We start from the raw sequence: 17,439 nt of genomic DNA, 5'->3' as shown, positions 1-17,439 counted from the left end.
GTGCACGTTAAAGAACCCCAGGTGGTCGAAATTTCCGGACTACGGCGTCTCTCATAATCATATCGTGGTTTTGGGACATTAAACCCCAAATATTAATTATAATTATCTAATTTTTTTGTCACGTGGCCAATTGCTACGTGATGCTACGTGATTTCAGTCCGGTTAGTAATTGGTACGTTATGTTACATGATTTTTAGTCACGTAGCAGTCTCGCCCATCGTAGTCATTGCATTGCATGGTGGACAAATCTGCGCAAGTGCTGTGGCAGCCAAGCAGAAGATGAAGAGGACGAAGCGAAAGCGTGCCAGTTCATGATGATGATCTTTTCTGTTCGCGCTACCCGGCGCGCTGTAAAAGCAGAAAGAAGAAGAAAGACGGAGAGAATTTACAAATCTTAGCAAAACAGCAAAAGCCAAGACTACATAGGTGCCCATTAGCTACGCTGTCTCTTTAGCATTGCTCCTGCAGTTCGAGCTAGGGTAATTTTTCTTTAATTTTACGTCTCGTTTCTTAAACGAGAAGCAGTAGCCGTTACCGCCACGAATGTATCAAGCTCTCCAAACGTCCTCTTGAATACAAAAATGGGGCGCACTACAAAACAGGGACAAAACAGGAGAAGACGACACAGGCGCACACTCGTAACTGGAAGTTTATTGAAGTAGCACATATATAGCTCAGATATTGATCACACGGTACGGTTTCTCTCACCTAAAAGCCGAATGAACTTCTGCATTCGACGGAAACTTAGATGGCACATGCATCAAAACGAAAAAAAGGGGAAAATGAGGGAGAGGGGGTCAGAATCAAAAAGTTAGCGCAGCGTGTTGATCAAATAGGAGTACTCCTTTTCTGATAAGGTAATATACCGGTGGCTGACACATAGATCCCCGCATCTCCTAATGTGAAAAGCTTCGATTAATTATTGAGTCCTTTTGTCAGGATGTCTAGTTAGGATGGTTATATCAGCGAAAATGGGTGAGCAGCCCGGAGTGGTGCAATGTTGCGCCAAATGTGCACCTTCCTTTGACACTACCGCTATATTGTGCTTCTGCAAACCAATATTTAAACATCGGTCTGTTTGACGTACGTATACACGACCACATGATAGCCTTAACAGGTAAACGACGCAGGTTGCGCATTCAACGAAAGGCGAGCTGTGTTTAACATGGCACCTCTTACTCTCAAGGCACTTGGTTTTGGCTGATATATTTCTGTAGATTTTGCAACATACAATTTTTAATTTAATTGGAGCCGAGAAAAAACACTTTTACTTCGAAGCGATTGGCCAACTATTTTTAACCCGTGGGACATCTTACGTATGAAGGGAATATGTGTGCGCCTTTCCATGCATCGTCCTATACATTGCTTAAGCAATAAAAGAAGTAATACCTTGAAAGTGTCTAGTTCATCGTAGTGCAGCTTTCGTGGTCCTCCCGGGGCACCCAGCTTATCCAAGGCATTGTTTCCGGCGAAAACAAAATAGGCGGCTTCAGTGTTTGTTATTCTTATATTTAACAAACACTTCGGAATGTGTTCTCACAAAATAGGCGGACTTCAGTGTTTTGTTATTCTTATATTTAACAAACACTTCGGAATGTGATACACGTCGTCCGAGCAGGTAATCTACAGGAATACGCGACACGCCAGTGACTTATTCACAAACCTAGCACAGCTGTCAAGCTGTCAGACGAGACAGCCTATTAGTGTGATGAATACAAAAAACAAACTTGGAAGACTAATTGGAAAATGTGTAGCTTTTTTTTATTTACTTCCAGGCCTGCGAGGGGTTTTCTGTTACAGGAGGCCTCCAAAGAGCAGACAAACATGAGTGTGTTTGCCGTTGTCGCCAGGAAACCCTAACAAAAGGAGCAGAATATTCGTAAGCGTTTTTTCAGTGCGTTCGCAAGTCTTAAGGGAGCTGTAGTATTTCCTATATGTTAAAGAAGTGAAAACATTACAGAACTCATAAAATACTGAATGACATTTTAGGCAGCTGCTTTATTGGATTTCAAGAAGAAATTGTTATTGCGAGAGCAACTATATGGACAGTCTCGGCTGGTTTTTGCCGTCGCCGTCGCCGCCGTCATGCACGGTATATGTACAAGTATGTATACATATATATATATATATATATATATATATATATATATATATATATATATATTTAAAAGTCCCAAAGAAAAATGATTGAGAAAAAGCTTCCGAAGCGCGGCATCGAACCAGCGACCTCACGCTCCGCAGTGCGTGGCTCTAACCACTACGCCACAAAACGCAGAACCGTAAGGCAGCTAACGGCGAGCGTTATATACACACCCTTTACCGCTGGCAGTACTGCGAGACGGCAGGCGCTTATAAGCGTGTCTTCATTACCAGCGAGATGGCGCTAAAGGAGCGCAACAGGCGCATTTAAATGTCGTCGGCCAGCTCACTCGCTTCTAATATTTACACAGGAAGAACCTTGCCCTTCCACTGTCTGCTTGCGCGGTTATCTCGTGGTGAGGGGAGGAGGGATGTTTCGAGCTTTCACCGTGATCTCCGCGCTGATGTTACGGAGCGCACGAAAGTCACTCGAGCTCAAGGGACGCCGCTAAACGAACAAACAGAAGATGAGCGCGAACTATCAAGTGTCACAGCTCGACACTTGAAGCACGCTAGTTTCCTTCGCTCCTTCGGCCACCTTTGAGACAGGAGCGCTGTTCAAACTGAGAGTATCCATTGGCGAGCGTCACTTCGTATAGCATTATAGTTTCTTGATGTCGCATTCATTGCTTCGCCCTTGCGGCGAAATTGTGACTTTTATATAAAAATTTTCAACACGAGTATTTTTTGACGATGCGCATTCGTACTATAAAAAAGTTGAGAAACTACAGAAGTAACAAATAGTAAACAAAAGTGCACTTCACGAGAAGATCAAGTCTTGAGTTGAAAAGTTATCGGTGGACAGTGAATGTTCATTGAGTAAAGGTTTCGACAAGAGGGCTTGTCGACCTTGTTCTGACGAAGACAACACTGCTTGTCAAAACATTGGCCTCTGCGACGTTTCCTGTTCGCTGTTAACAAGTAAAGCACGAAACACAAAACGGCTGATCCTACATATCTTTTAACAATAGATGGTAAACGACGGAACATAGCTCGCTTAAAGGTATGACGTACGTGTCGTATTAGTTGGACTGGCCTTTTTCGATAAACACACCTAGTTATGGAACACAGCAGCCTAATTTTGTAAAAAAGATTCCCAATCTACATCTAGGTCATCACTAATTGTCCGGCACAGGAGTCATTGCATTGTCACGTGGTTGTGAATGTGAAGTAAGCAGGACTGAAGCTGGTAAGGATGCAAGTCTACTGGGCGGACATGTGCCCAACAAAAGAAGCAACACTGAAAGTGTAACGATGAGGAGAGCATAATCAGGGGCGTAGCCAGAGGAGGAGGACGGGTGGGGGTGGGATGTCCAAACCCCCTTAATTCTTTCAGTTTTGCAGGTGTCTATGTACACGCACACATACAAATGCACGAACGAACATACATAAAGTATGCTTCAACCACCCTGCCCCCAAAATAAGTTCTCTCTACGCCCGTGAGCACAATCGTCGGCTGTGGATAATAGAGAGTAATAGCTGAGCTTCCAAGCCCGCGCGCCTAGCGGATGAACGGAGAGGCGAACTGCACAAGCGCGGTACGCTGCGAACGCCGGCGTCTTTACGGAGCGAGCCGATCTACCGCTCGTTTCGTCTCCTCAGTGAAGCGTGTGCAGCGCACGAGCGTGCGAGCGTTTTCCAAGATGGCAGCCCCCAACACAAGCGGCGGCGGCATGCTGTCGGCGGCGCCTCCAATACATCTCATACAATCTAATAAAAATGCCTTTGCAATATTCTTCTTGTAGTAATTTCAATTTTCTTTGGCAGGTGTTGAAGCAAAGCCTCTGCTTGATCCACAGTAGCTTCAACCTTCTTCAACAGGTGGCGCAGCAATGCGCTCCGCTGAAACAAGCGGGGCGTCGCTCTGTTGTCACCGTTCCTTTCCTGGTGCGTTGCGCTGCCCTCTCCGCTCGCCCGCTCGCACCGGTGGCTCGCAAACCCGCCTAGATATTACTGACTATTATGACTGTCCGAGAAATGCGCCGGCTTTTCTACGTGAATGATGGAAGCTTCCAGGTACACCGCCGGTGCCGGCCATAGTTTCAGAATATTTCAGAGCTACTATTTAAAAAGTTCATTAAGCAATCTTTGTTAATTGCCGAGCTTGGCGGATTGAAAAAATAATGTGACGTGCTCTATATGGCTCAGAACAATATTGCAATAATTGTAGACGCGTAGCGCCTATGCTTAATTTTTTAATACTTGGTGCTTTTTAACTGAAACACCCCGTATATATATATATATATATATATATATATATATATATATATATATATATATATATATATATATATATATTGAAGGTATTTATTGGCGGACACTCGGCGACGATGGACGACCGCAACAGTCAAGGCGGTGACCGACTGCGTTCAAGGCGGCACGAGCTGCGTTCTCTTCGAAAAGGCGACCCACTAAAAGGGGTTGGAGAGGACGACCCACTTCAGTGTTCCAAAGCTTCGCTACAATTACTCCGAGTACGAAAAGGGAGCCGCCTGGCGACCTAACAACTTGTCACAGTGAGCGTTCATGGTAGGCCTTGAGACGCTCCACGTTTACCATGTCGCGCCCACGACGGCGCATGTCCGAGGATGGATCGATGGGTTCGATCAGGTAGTTTACAGGAGATGTGCGTTCAACAACACGGTAGGGGCCTTCGTATTTAGACAGCAGTTTTGAAGAGAGGCCAGTTGCAGTGGTAGGGATTGAGAGCCACACAAGCGATCCAGGGGCGAACGTCGGCTCAGAAGTGGTTCTGTCACTGGTAATGCTCCTCTGCCGCTCTTAGTCATGCGTAGTGAAGGTCTTGGCAAGTTCGCGACACTCTTCAGCAAGTCGGGCTGTGGCAGAAATTGGCGCACACTCGGACCGATCCGGCTTGTATGGAAGGATTGTGTCGATTGTGTGCGAGGGGTGCCTGCCATACAGTAAGAAAAAAAGGAGAAAAAGCAGTAGTGCTCTGAGCAGCGGTATTGTAGGCGTAGGTGGCGAAGGGCAGAATGACATCCCAATTGGTGTGATCGGCGGCGACGTACATGGTGAGCATGTCGCCGAGCGTACGGTTAAAGCGTTCGGTGAGGCCATTCGTCTGCGGATGGTAAGCAGTAGTTTTGCGTTGAACAACGTTGCACTCTGAGAATGGCTTCAACGACTTCCGACAAGAAGGCACGGCCTCGATCGCTGAGCAGCTCCTGAGGTGGACCGTGACGTAGAGTGAATGGGTGGAACAGCAAAGAGGCCACATCGCGCGCTGTAGCCGTTGGGAGGGCGGCAGTTTCGGCGTATCGCGTGAGGTGGTCTACATCGTCGATGGCCCAGCGGTTACCAGCGGAAGTCAGAGGAAGTGGCCCATACATATCGAAGCCAACACGCCCAAACGGCCGGTCAGGGCAAGGTTGCAGACCTGCCGGCGACAGGTGCGTTGAAGTTTTGCGGTGCTGACAATTGATGCAGAAGCGAACGAACTTCTGCACGTAGTGGTGCATCCCTCGCCAAAATACCGTTGGCGGATGCAGTGGTAAGTTTTCGATACCCCAGAATGCGCACACTGCGGATCCGAGTGGAACAATTCGCATATGTCAGAACGCAGACTTCGGGGTATTACTAGTAGCCACTGGCGGCCGTCGCCGCTGTAATTGCGTCGGTGGAGGAGGTCGTCGCGAACGGCGAAATGGTGGGCTTCACGATGCAACGCGCGAGTGGATGGTGTGGCCGATGGATCAGTCAGCAAGTCTATCAGCGAGGCAATCGAGCGATTTTTGCGCTGTTCGGTAGCGATGGTGTGAATGTCAATGGAAGAAACGGCAAGGTGGGCACTGGAGCTGCCGTATCCGTTATGGACGCTAAATTTAGCCGACTACTACGAAAAGTGACGACGCCACTTTCCGGTAAGGTCAACTTGTTGGCTAGTTGGTAAAGCATGATGAAACGGGAAACAGCGCGGTAAACGACGACAAAGAAGGATCACACACACCACACCACACGAAGCGCTGTGGTGTGGTGTGGTGTGTGTGATCCTTCTTTGTCGTCGTTTACCGCGCTGTTTCCCGTTTCACCACTTTCCGGGCTCTCCGCACGAGCTGCGTTCTCTCCGAAAAGAACCGAAGGGGCGACCCACTTCAGAGTTCCAAAGCTTCGCTACAATATATATATATATGCGGCGTCCAGTGCATTAGTATCACATTGGTGTGTTTTTGTGTCCAGGTGAATTCGCGGTCGTCATATCTATTGCTTCACATTCTCTATTGCTTCACACACGTAGTCATCAGGGCCTTTGTCAAGCCGTTCTCACGGCTTTTAGCCTTGGCGACCTTCCAGTTACGTCTGGCAAATAAAAATTTGAATTTGAGTTATCATGAGTATATGGACATACCTGAGACGTATTTAGTACATGCTTTTTACCAACCGTTAGCAATTGTGCCTCAGAAATACCATTTAACCATCGCGTTCGTGAGGGCTATCTTTTCTTCTACTTTCTATTTTTGCTAGCATTAATTTCCGGGCTACTGAGTGGGTAGCTTGTGTGGCGTGGCCAAATTAGGGAACTTATCGCTTTATTAACTTCTCTTCGAAGGAACACTCTGGCTAGATGTCTCTGGCTAGATGTCTCCGTAGTTTTCGATCGTTTGGCAGATCATGGTATTCTCAGAACACTACGCCTGCACCATATCCCAAACGGATCGATGTTTTTCGCCTTCCGAATATTTGTCATGGCCATGAAGTTGCTTTTACAGCGAAAGCTGTTATGAGATCATTTCACCGGCCGTTTTTGGCGCCGTAGTTGTCCGCCGCCGCCGCCGCCGCCGCCGGTGTCCGTAACCAGTATCGCTCGAAGGAAGGAAGGTAAACGGGAGAGGAAAACGGGAGTCCGTTTGGACTGTGATTCTTGTGTTGGTTTTCGCCGCCCGCCTTCAGCGTCCGTGAGCCTGCTTCTCAAGTGCTACTTGTCGCCAATAAACCTCGTTCCAGAGTGGTGGAGGTGCTGGGTACTCAACCTGGAACTCCGAAATAAGAAAAAAACTAAATAAGACAAAAATTCCAGGATGGAACGAGGTTCGAACCTGGGCCCTCTGCGTGGGAGCCCAGTATTCAACCTCTGAGCCATGCCGGTGCTTGAAACTGCTCTGCAAAAAGGTCCTATACAGGTTTCATGTCGGGAAGGAACCACATTAGCATATGCAATATAGCGTAGTAGAAGAGTAAAATAAGCACCAAGCGTCGCACAACGCGAATTCTGTAACCAGGCGTCACACAATGCGAATTGCGCGACGAGTAGGTTGTGAAATGCTTCCAACCCATTACAAAGGGATCTGCCATAATTCTTCGTCGTCATCAGGCACAGCATCAACAAAGTGCGCATAATGCCTTACATGCGTTTAGCAGGTACGAACGCTCTCCGTAGAATGACGAAAAATGGCACAGTGCCTACTGCCCTACTTCTAAAAACTTACAATGATTTATAGCATAGTGGGTTCCTCGCAAGTGCACTTGTATTGGTTGCCAAGGAAGCCCATAAGCGCATGATCCATTTCCTCGGGGTCTCAGTAAAGTTATTCGCCCCCCCCGTCTCTCTCCCACGTCAACGTATGTTATACAGCATGACGGGAGAGGGAAATAGCGAGCGGGCATCACCCAATGCAAACACATTACTGGTGGGCGGTTTAAAGCTTCCAACCCATTACAAAGGGATGAGCCATAATTCTTCATCGTCATCAGTCGTCGCGTCAACAAAGTGCACATAATGCCTTACAGACGTGTAGCTGGCGCTTCGCTTCTCCGCAGAATGACGAATAATGGCTTAGTAGGTGCTTCCCAACTTCACAAAAATTGTGATTTATGGCGTAGTGGGCACCTTTCTAGTGTACTTGTATTGTAGCCCCAAGTGAGCTTACAACGCCGCTCTTCCAGCTTTCGCTGTGACTGTGCTGCGGTTTCAGCGCAGGCCTGGCGTTTTTTCTGCCCCGAGATTTTTATCTATGTGGTGCGCTGTGGTAGACGCCACTACACACGTAGTTAGCAAAAAATACAGCATGCACGAGAGAAATCGTCCCTCACTTGATGGTTTTTTTATTACCTTTGTACGGTGAGGAGGCACGCGGTAGGGCGGGACTGTATAGTTATTTCAACACGTGCATTTTACTTACATGCTCATGACTCTCAGTACGAGGGCGCTTTTTCTTGGCTTAAAGGCCAACTCGAGCGACTTTTTGACCATGTCAAAGTAATGGTGCTTTTATTTGCCTGCGACACTGCTGTACGGGTCCGATAGCTGAAATACTCGGAAAATTGGACAATAATTTTGATAAGCAAAAAAGTGCAACACCGAAACCGAAACCCAAATAACCGCGCAGTACTGTCTTCGCGTGACGTATAAGTCGGCAAAAATCGGAAATCGTGCAAGGCAGACCGGTTCCGCCAGCTCGTAGCATGAAAGCTGCGAAAGCGACGAAGAGCAGACGCTCATGGGAAGGTGACCCCGTCGCAAGAACCGTACCAAGTCTTTGACTGACCATGCTACGTGCACAAGGTGCTCGGAGGTGCCGGAAAATGACAGGTGCGATTCGGACGCATTTGGAGACCAATTAAAATAGCCATTCCTCTTCGATGAAGTAGAAATTAATATTTGCTTGCCTGGTTGCGCATTGTACCGCCAGATGGCGCCACCTGTCCAGGCGGCTCAAGATTGTGCAGCCGTGATCGCATAAAATACTCTCGCTGAGAAGTTTGTTGACTAACTAAGACTTCTTAATATTGCTATGGGAAGAGTGCGAAGGTTTGGCAATAGCGGCGTTCAACCTCGCGTTGGTAAGGCAGAAGAAATTTAATATAAGCCAGGTACAAGCCACATGTAGTACGACGCACAGCTCAGGCCCGGACACAGTGTACCCTGTGTACGTTACGGAAAGTGTTTCCTTACGGTAATGTTCAGGCATGTGCACTATTCAGCCCATAGCGTATTACCGCACTTTCCGTGCGGCAAGCTGACCGTGCTCTAATTAAAAGACGCGATGTAATCGTTAGGTGCGAGTCTTTCGTGACTGTCAATGTAATTGTACGGGGAATCGTATCCAGCCAACAACGCAACACCACTTGCCACCCATCGCACGCACGGCCACAGGGAACTGAAATTCGCTCGACCAGCCAACGAAGCGCTCATTCTAAGAAAAAAGAGAGTCAAAAGAGGGTCATGGATCCGTGACTCCCTTCGGGTGTCCAACTGACCCCTTTTGGAAGGTACAGGCAGAAAAAAAGAGTTCGCATTTGGGAAGGAGTCACTGGACCCTCCTGAAGCGCGTTTCGATTGGCTTCGGTATACGGAAGAGCCGCCGTATACGCCATACATATCGCACACTCGCCCTTTGGCGCCGTTGTGGCGCCTTGCTCGGCGACGCAGACGGGGTTGGCGCCGGGGTGGCGCGCCGCTCTCCTCTCTCAGTCAGAGAACACCCATGTCTCAGTCGTCTCAGTCTCCTGGTCTATTGGAATGCGTTGCGTGGATGAGTTGGTTGCGCGTCTTCGGTGGTATTGAAGCCGGCTACGTGCACGAAGTGACGCTTGGAGGGCGGAATATTCATGGAGCTGCAGACACCGACAACGGGCGCCAGTAAACGGTGAGTGTACTGCTTTCGTAGGTACTAATTATACAGCTTTAGCTGGGCGTCTGCAGCAGCTCTGCGGAATCTGCCCGCCATTTCCAACAGTAGCCTGTATCCGCGGGGCTGTTGCGGATGCCCAACTAAAGCTGTCAGTTAACGAGTTGCCACCGTTATGCGCGTTGCTGTACAAGCTCCCATAAAGTGAGCGATGCTAACAATAATCGAGGGTCATTTCTTGCTGATCTCACGTCGTGTCTGCACTACTGAAGGTGCAAGATGTCGTTTTGAGGTGCACTTTAGTCTACTTCATAATAACATTTCCATCGACCTTGAGTGTGCGGCGTGCTTCCACGCGTCGGAACGCGAAAAAAAAAGCCTGTGTACAGAACGCTCAGGCGCACTATACATAGTTTTCATGTGACGTCACACCGTCGTCTGCTTGCGGTGTCCGCCATGTTGGAGACCAGCGACAAACGCGCGCGAGCATGCCCAAGCGTGCGCACGAGTGTTCATCGATGTCTTCCTGCAGTCTGTCGGCGTGGTAGTCATTGATTTTCCTACTTGCGAGCTATCGAGTGTTTGAATGATGGCGCCTGTCAGGCGGAAGGAATTCTGCCCGTCATATTTTGCCGAGCTGGTGGGTCCGACGCGAGCACGTTATGAAGCGAAGATCAGCATGTGCGATGGAGTTGACCCCTACACGTTGTGCGCCGGTACTGACACGACGACGGACGTGGAGCTACTAGCGGTTACGACGCATGCCGACATCGTGAACTATTTGGTGCTGTGGATGAACCACGTATCGCTCACCGAAATGAAAGCTTACAAGTCACTTGAGGCTCACAATACTTCACCAGTGGCCGTGTGAGCGGCGTGACAGCAAAGCAGCTACCCTCCAAGCGCGTCATCGTGTAGAGCGAGGTAAAGTTATTCAGCAGGCGTCTCTTGACTAAAGTGATCGTCAGCATCGACCATTTCAGGCGAAGGATGGTCAACCTCTGCCGGCTGAATGTTAGCTGCGTTCGCTGCTGTGGCCACCTTTTTTTTTTGCCAGCCGATTTTTGGCACGCTTGTACCGAGAAGTAGAGTTAACGCCCGGTGCTGTGCGATTGCTGTATCCCAAGTGTTGGCTCGGCACCCAATCTGGGTTTGTGTTGTCCATTAGACTCGCTGGCTGTCCTGCAAATTACAAAACATCAACAGTTAAAACCTGGCGCGCTGTTGCATGTGAAATTGCGACTTCAGCGCGAAAACGATCTCGTTACAAGCTGTTACGAACAGCGCAAAATTACAGAAGGCACTCGCGATCAGTAGCCGGATGTGAACGACATTTTCAATGCACGGTACAAACAACACGCATCGAGCACGTTAAACTCTGCAGTTTGGTGCAGACAGTGACATTTTAACCCCATTGCAGTACGCGCGGATCGCAGTCGAAGGTGCCTGTTAAGCAGCAGAAGATCCGGAACGGGCTCGAACGCGACCCGGAGAGCTTCTGCGAGGCTTAAACCGCCGCACACACAGCGACGGCTGTGTTGCAGGCGATTGTAAGCGGTGGCGTTAATTTTTTGAAGTTTTCGCTTCATCCTGTTTTGCTTACCTGAGATGAAACGCCGACCGCATACACGGAGGTAATCCAGGTTCTTGAGGCCCTTTCTGTTGATGCGAGCGAGCCAGAGACGTCGACGCTGCTCCGACAACACTTTCGTGCGGTCGGATTGCCGAGTTATCACTTTCGACAATCGGTAGAGCCCGGTTCTTGACTCCAGGTCCGTTTTCTGTGCAACAGACGTGCTTCTCGCACTGCAGCCAGTCATCGCACACATCGGCATTGCGACGCCGCGCTGTTACTGAACCCCCACAACGCGAAAATATCGGACCTGCACACGCACCCAACGATAACACCGCGCTAGCAGTTCACCATCATGGCGGCCATCTATCCCACAAGCCCCAGTTGTGACGTCCGTGAAAACTATGTATATCTAATGGTTTTTGTTGGCTTAAAGACGGTAGTTTGAGGTGCAGATATAGTACGGTGGCTTCCAGAATGTACGCGGTAGTTATTGAAGTTGGACACGCCTCGCCGGTAAAGTGAAAAAAGCTCTAGACTTTCGACGGCGCGCGTTGTTGCGGCCGCCGGCGTGCACTCTTTTCCCTCGGTCTGTTTGCTGTTTTCGTGGTTTGCATACACTGCGATGACGTTGGGCGCTATAACAGAATCGAGTGAGCCTGTGTACAGAACGCTCAGACGCACTATATGTAATGGTTTTTGTTGCCTTAAAGACGGTAGTTTGAGGTGCAGATATAGTACGGTGGCTTCCAGAATGTACGCGGTAGTCATTGAAGTTGGACACGCCTCGCCGGTAAAGTGAAAAAAGCGCTAGACTTTCGACGGCGCGCGTTGTTGCGGCCGCCGGCGTGCACTCTTTTCCCTCGTTTCGGTTTGCTGTTTTCGTGGTTTCCATACACTGCGATGACGTTGGGCGCTATAACAGAATCGAGTGAGTGTACGTGATTGTGGGAGTTATGTGCGCTAATTCTAGCATATGACATGTCTGATCTCGACGTAGACGGCGTACGCACGCGCTGGGTGTCGTTCGGGCCCTAGTACTCGCATCTGTTTATCTGAGTATTTAAGGATGGGTTACGTTTGTAAAACGTGCGGTCAATAACCGCTCACGGCATGCCCCTGGCTGCCGGAGGATGTGCTTTGTTGTTTTGTTGTTAGCATTTATTATGTCTGTGTGAACCACTTATTGTGTAGGTTTTGCAAACTTTTACTGCAATTTCATTTTCTCATCATAATATCACGTTCTGCTTTTCAGATACCGTTTTTCGTGGTGCTCACGCTGGACAGGAGCGACAACCTAGCAAGCCTCAAGTCTGATGCCTCAAGCCGTCACCACTTTTTTATTTATTCTTAATCACAAGGAATAAATATGGAAACATGATGGCGATTTCTGCTGTTCATTTAGCACCATATGACACTGTGCACATCACAGTCACACATTTTAGTTGGCTATACTCATAAAAGCATGTAAATGAGGAATACCCAAACTTCTTAATTGGAAATCACACACCATCTTTTCGCGCTTTCTATATAACTTTGTTGGAAAATATGTGTTGTTTTGACGAGTTTTATTAAAATAATGCTAAAACTGAACTACTCTTTTTTACAGTCGCTGGGCAGAACGGCAAGTGTTATTCGACTTGCTTAAAATGAATACTCCACTATTTTCAACAGTAGTCGCGCAAAAGTAGAGCAAGGATCAAATGAGTAGCTTAAAATACTTGTGGAGTCGCTTGATGCTTCGGTGTGGGTCCTTTGACTCCCCTAGGAGCGTTACCGGCAAGAGTCGTCTGACTCCCTATGAGTGGTAACGTGATCCTCCCGATGAGAGTGTTTGCACTCTTCCTAGGGGGTCAAGGGACTCTCCTAGAGCGAGCCGACCCTGGCCCACCAAGAGAGTCACCGTGACTATTTAAAGAGAGTCCTATACGTGGCAAGTCAGAACTCTCCGAAAAGAGTCACGCATACTATTTTTTTTCTTAGAGTGCTGGCCAAACGCGTACAAATGTTGCGTTGTAGATAGCAGACGTTATAGTGGCACTTCGGTTCAATCACTTCCGCTTTGCCAAAAATGACGCCACGCTAGCAATCTTGCCAATAATTCTGCGAAGCAAGGTGGATAGAGTCAGGGCAATCAATAAAATTCATTTTTAATGAATCTGCGCACCTACCCGTCAGAGCCATCCTATGTTTTCAATAGGCACGACCTCTCCAACAAAGTACGCAATATTGCAATAGAAATCAAAATTGCAATAGAAACCATTTTTCCAAATCTTTTTCCCACAAACTGTACGAGACTGGAACGCTTTACCGGAAGGCTGTGTTTCTGTATCGTGTAATCATGATTTTTATTCCCGATGGTGTTTAACAGTAATAGGAATATCTGGCGTTTAACGTCCCAAAATCACGATATTATTAGCAGAGACGCCGCAGTGGAGGGCTTCGGAAATTCCAACCACCTGGGGTTCTTTAAGGTGCACCAATATCTAGGCACACGGGCCTCAAACATTTTCGCCTACAGCGAAAATGCAGTCGCCGTGGCCGGCATTCCATCCTGCGACATTCGGGTCAGCAGTCGAGCGCCATAACCACCGTCTCGGGGACCGATTGCGTTTAGAATAATGTATAATTGTCCTAGTTTTGTTCGAGCGTGCTGTTATCTTTGAAAATGTTAACCTACTGTCTTTTTCACCCTGTTTACCTTGATGTTAAACTTGTTTTATATATATTTGTATATCACTGTAAAACGTGCAGCACATGGTACTAAAACTGTCTCCCCTGCGATAATGCCTACGAGGCAACACATATATTTTGTAAATAAATAAAAAAATCTTTCCAGTCTGTAATTTCGCATAAATGACGGGAACGTCAAAAGGAAAGTGCCCAGCAAATTTATTGAAATTCATTGAACTCGCAAAAATCGCCAGAGTTCGCCTTTAAGCATTCTGGGATTATTTCTTGTGGAACACTGTGCTTGCTCTCTCCATCCGTAGCATAAAAATAAGTGGGGTAGTCCTCGTGAAAGTAATTGTTTATTTCACAAGTGCATGGTTACTACAGATGTCTGACAACAGATTTGCATAATGAATCGTATAGTTACCGTTAGTTAATAAGCATGTAGAATTCTGTAAATCAACAGCAGCATGATGAGATTTCACAAAGTGCGATAGAAGTCTTATCGCAACTCTTTCCTCTCTGTCCTGTTGAAGGGTGCATGTTCTGGCCTACCCTATTTACACTCAGGCTACCTGCACCTGAGATACTACACTTATTCTTGTTCTATCAGCAGTGGTTCGTCGTGGTTAACGTTTGCCTAATGATAGGTAATGTATGCTGGATTTGGGTATCTGCTAAAATCGGCTAGTATTTCCACGCGTTTTTTTTCATTCATGCAATCAAGAATGACACAAACTCACACTTCTCCCTTAGGGAGTTTCTGAAAATTTTTATTGCACACTCATGAAAATTTGGCCGCTGCAGACGGTAATTGATCCCTTCGCATCGTTCTAAGGAGCACAGTTCCACAACCGGTGAGCTACGATGAAGGGATGAACAGATTGAAGTCTATAAAACTAGCATATTAAGGGGAATGGCGTGAGCAACTGCTACAGCACTTATTACCATATACATCAATCGCGACTTTACTCGTGCCCCGTATGTCATGATATACCTGAGTGGTGCCCTCTCAAGTATATCAACACGTAGCCTCCACAAACTATTCCCGCAGTGCATGCGATCTGGCAACGCCATGGCCAGCTCTCGCTGTTGGGCGATGTAGTATAACATGCTCGAGTTACTAAAATGTTAATCTGTATATAGTTGCTCAGCAGCCTGTTCAGAATACGTTGGGACGCTAAATCAAGCGTAGTCGCTGCTAGAGCACCCATGTGTGACTGCGTCTGCAAAAAATATTACACGTGTAGGGAAGAAGATCATATGCGGCAGTGGGCCACGACCTTAGCTGAAAGAGCCGAGCGCGAGCTGTTGGCGTTTGGACTGTGATTCTTGTGTTGGTTTTCGCCGCCCGCCTTCAGCGTCCGTGAGCCTGCTTCTCAAGTGCTACTTGTCGCCAATAAACCTCGTTCCAGAGTGGTGGAGGTGCTGGGTACTCAACCTGGAACTCTGAAACAGAAGACTGCCCGTTCCCCCAGAAATGGCCGACGAAACCACCCAGCAAGGCACGGCCCAACCTCCGATGGTCATCGTGCCCACTGCGCTACGCCTGCGCGATCCACATTTCTTTGACGGCACCGATGAACAAGACGTTGAAGATTGGCTGTCGACATTCGAAAAGGTGGGCGCGAGCAACAAGTGGGACGATCCGTCGAAACTTCAGTATGTGTCCTTCTACTTGAAAGAGGTCGCAAGCCTCTGGTTTCACAACCACCAGTCGGAATTCGCCATTTGGAGTGCCTTCAAGCAACGCATTGCCGATGTGTTCGGTCGCCCCGAGGTACGGAAGCTCCGTGCTGAACAGCGCCTTCGAGGTCGTGCACAGCTGCAGGAAGAAGGCTTCACAAGTTACATCGAAGACGTGCTGGACTTGTGTAAGCGCCTTAACCCTTCGATGAGTGAAGGTGACGAGATCAAACACATCTTGAAGGGGATAGACGACGACGCCTTTCAGATGTTGCTGGCCAAGGACCCGCGGACCGTGTCTGAAGTCGCCACTCTCTGCCAGAGTTGCGACGAACTGCGGAAACAACGGGTCTTGGCGCGGCGAGCAGCGGCTACAGACAACACTCTCGCGGCGTTGACCATCGTTGGTGAGCACAACACTCTGCTGTCGGAAATCAAACGATATGTGCGCGAGGAAGTGGCTCGACAACTGTCGTGCTTGTCGTACTTACCAACAACTGAACACGCTACTGAGCGTGTCGCGCCCGCCATCCGACAGGTTATACAGGAGCAGGTCTCCGAGGCACTGCCGTGCGCCTCTCGGCCAACACCTGTCGCTGCGCCACTGAGTTATGCGGCCGTTGCTGCTACTCCACCGCGACCTCTACCTGTGTCGACTGCCCAACCTGTGCGAGCGCCAACGACGTCATTTCCTGGTACACAGCAGTCCTATAACGGAAACCCCTGGCGCACACTTGACAATCGCCCACTCTGCTACGCATGCGGGTACCCAGGCCATGTCGCGCGCTTCTGTCGCCGGCGCTTCGCAGCGACCCCGCCTGTACCGAGATATTCCAACTACTCTTTCCGGGCCCCGTACGACGCGCAACGAGAACTGCCCCCTCAACGTGACCGACTACCAGCTGAACGTGACCCGCTACCAGCCGACCGAGACAGCCAACCTGCTCACGAGTACCGATCATTCGCTCCCCGTCGCTCACCCTCACCACGGCGCCGTTCTCTGTCACCCCTGCGTCGCCGACCGAACACCCTGGAGACGGAAAACTGACTGCCGCAGCTACGGAGGCACGAGCTGCGTCGTCGTCACATTGTACAAGTCCTCGCCTGTCCCCCGCCAATGTTATAGAAGTGTTTGTCGAAGGTTTACGAACTCTCGCGCTTGTTGACACCGGTGCTGCCATATCTGTGGTGAGCCGAAAACTTTGCCGCTCTATACGAAAAGTAACGACGCCGCCTTCCCAGTTTTCGCTGAGTACAGCGAGTGCGCAACAAGATCGACCGGTTCGAGCATGTAGGGCCAGAGTCATCATTCAAGACGTATTGTATCACATAGAGTTTCTTGTGTTGGCCACGTGTTCTCACGACTTGATACTCGGATGGGATTTCTTGTCGCGCCACCACGCCGTCATTGACTGCGCTCGCGCTCAGGTGGAACTTTCGGTGTTTTCCGATGCCCCGTCCACTGACACCGAACGACCTCACATTGGCAAGCTTCGTGTTGCCACCGACACTGACGTTCCTCCTCTCAGCGCCGTCATTGTCCCTGTCTATCGCACTGAATTTTCTGGCTCCACCGTTGTGTTCGCGCCATCCGACGTTTTCATTCGCCGCCACGGTACGTCTCTGCCATATGCTCTTCTGCCACCTCACCAAGATGCGACTGGAATTGTCGTTTGCAACCCCAGCTTATGCCCCCTCACCGTACATACTCACGAGACGCTTGGCCACGTTCACCCTGTAGACGACAATTGTATAGTGCCCATTGAATCCCACGAAACT

The sequence above is a fragment of the Rhipicephalus sanguineus genome, chromosome 7 (genome assembly GCF_013339695.2).
Source record: "Rhipicephalus sanguineus isolate Rsan-2018 chromosome 7, BIME_Rsan_1.4, whole genome shotgun sequence".
NCBI lineage: Eukaryota > Metazoa > Arthropoda > Arachnida > Ixodida > Ixodidae > Rhipicephalus > Rhipicephalus sanguineus.
This window is presented reverse-complemented; position numbering follows the sequence as displayed.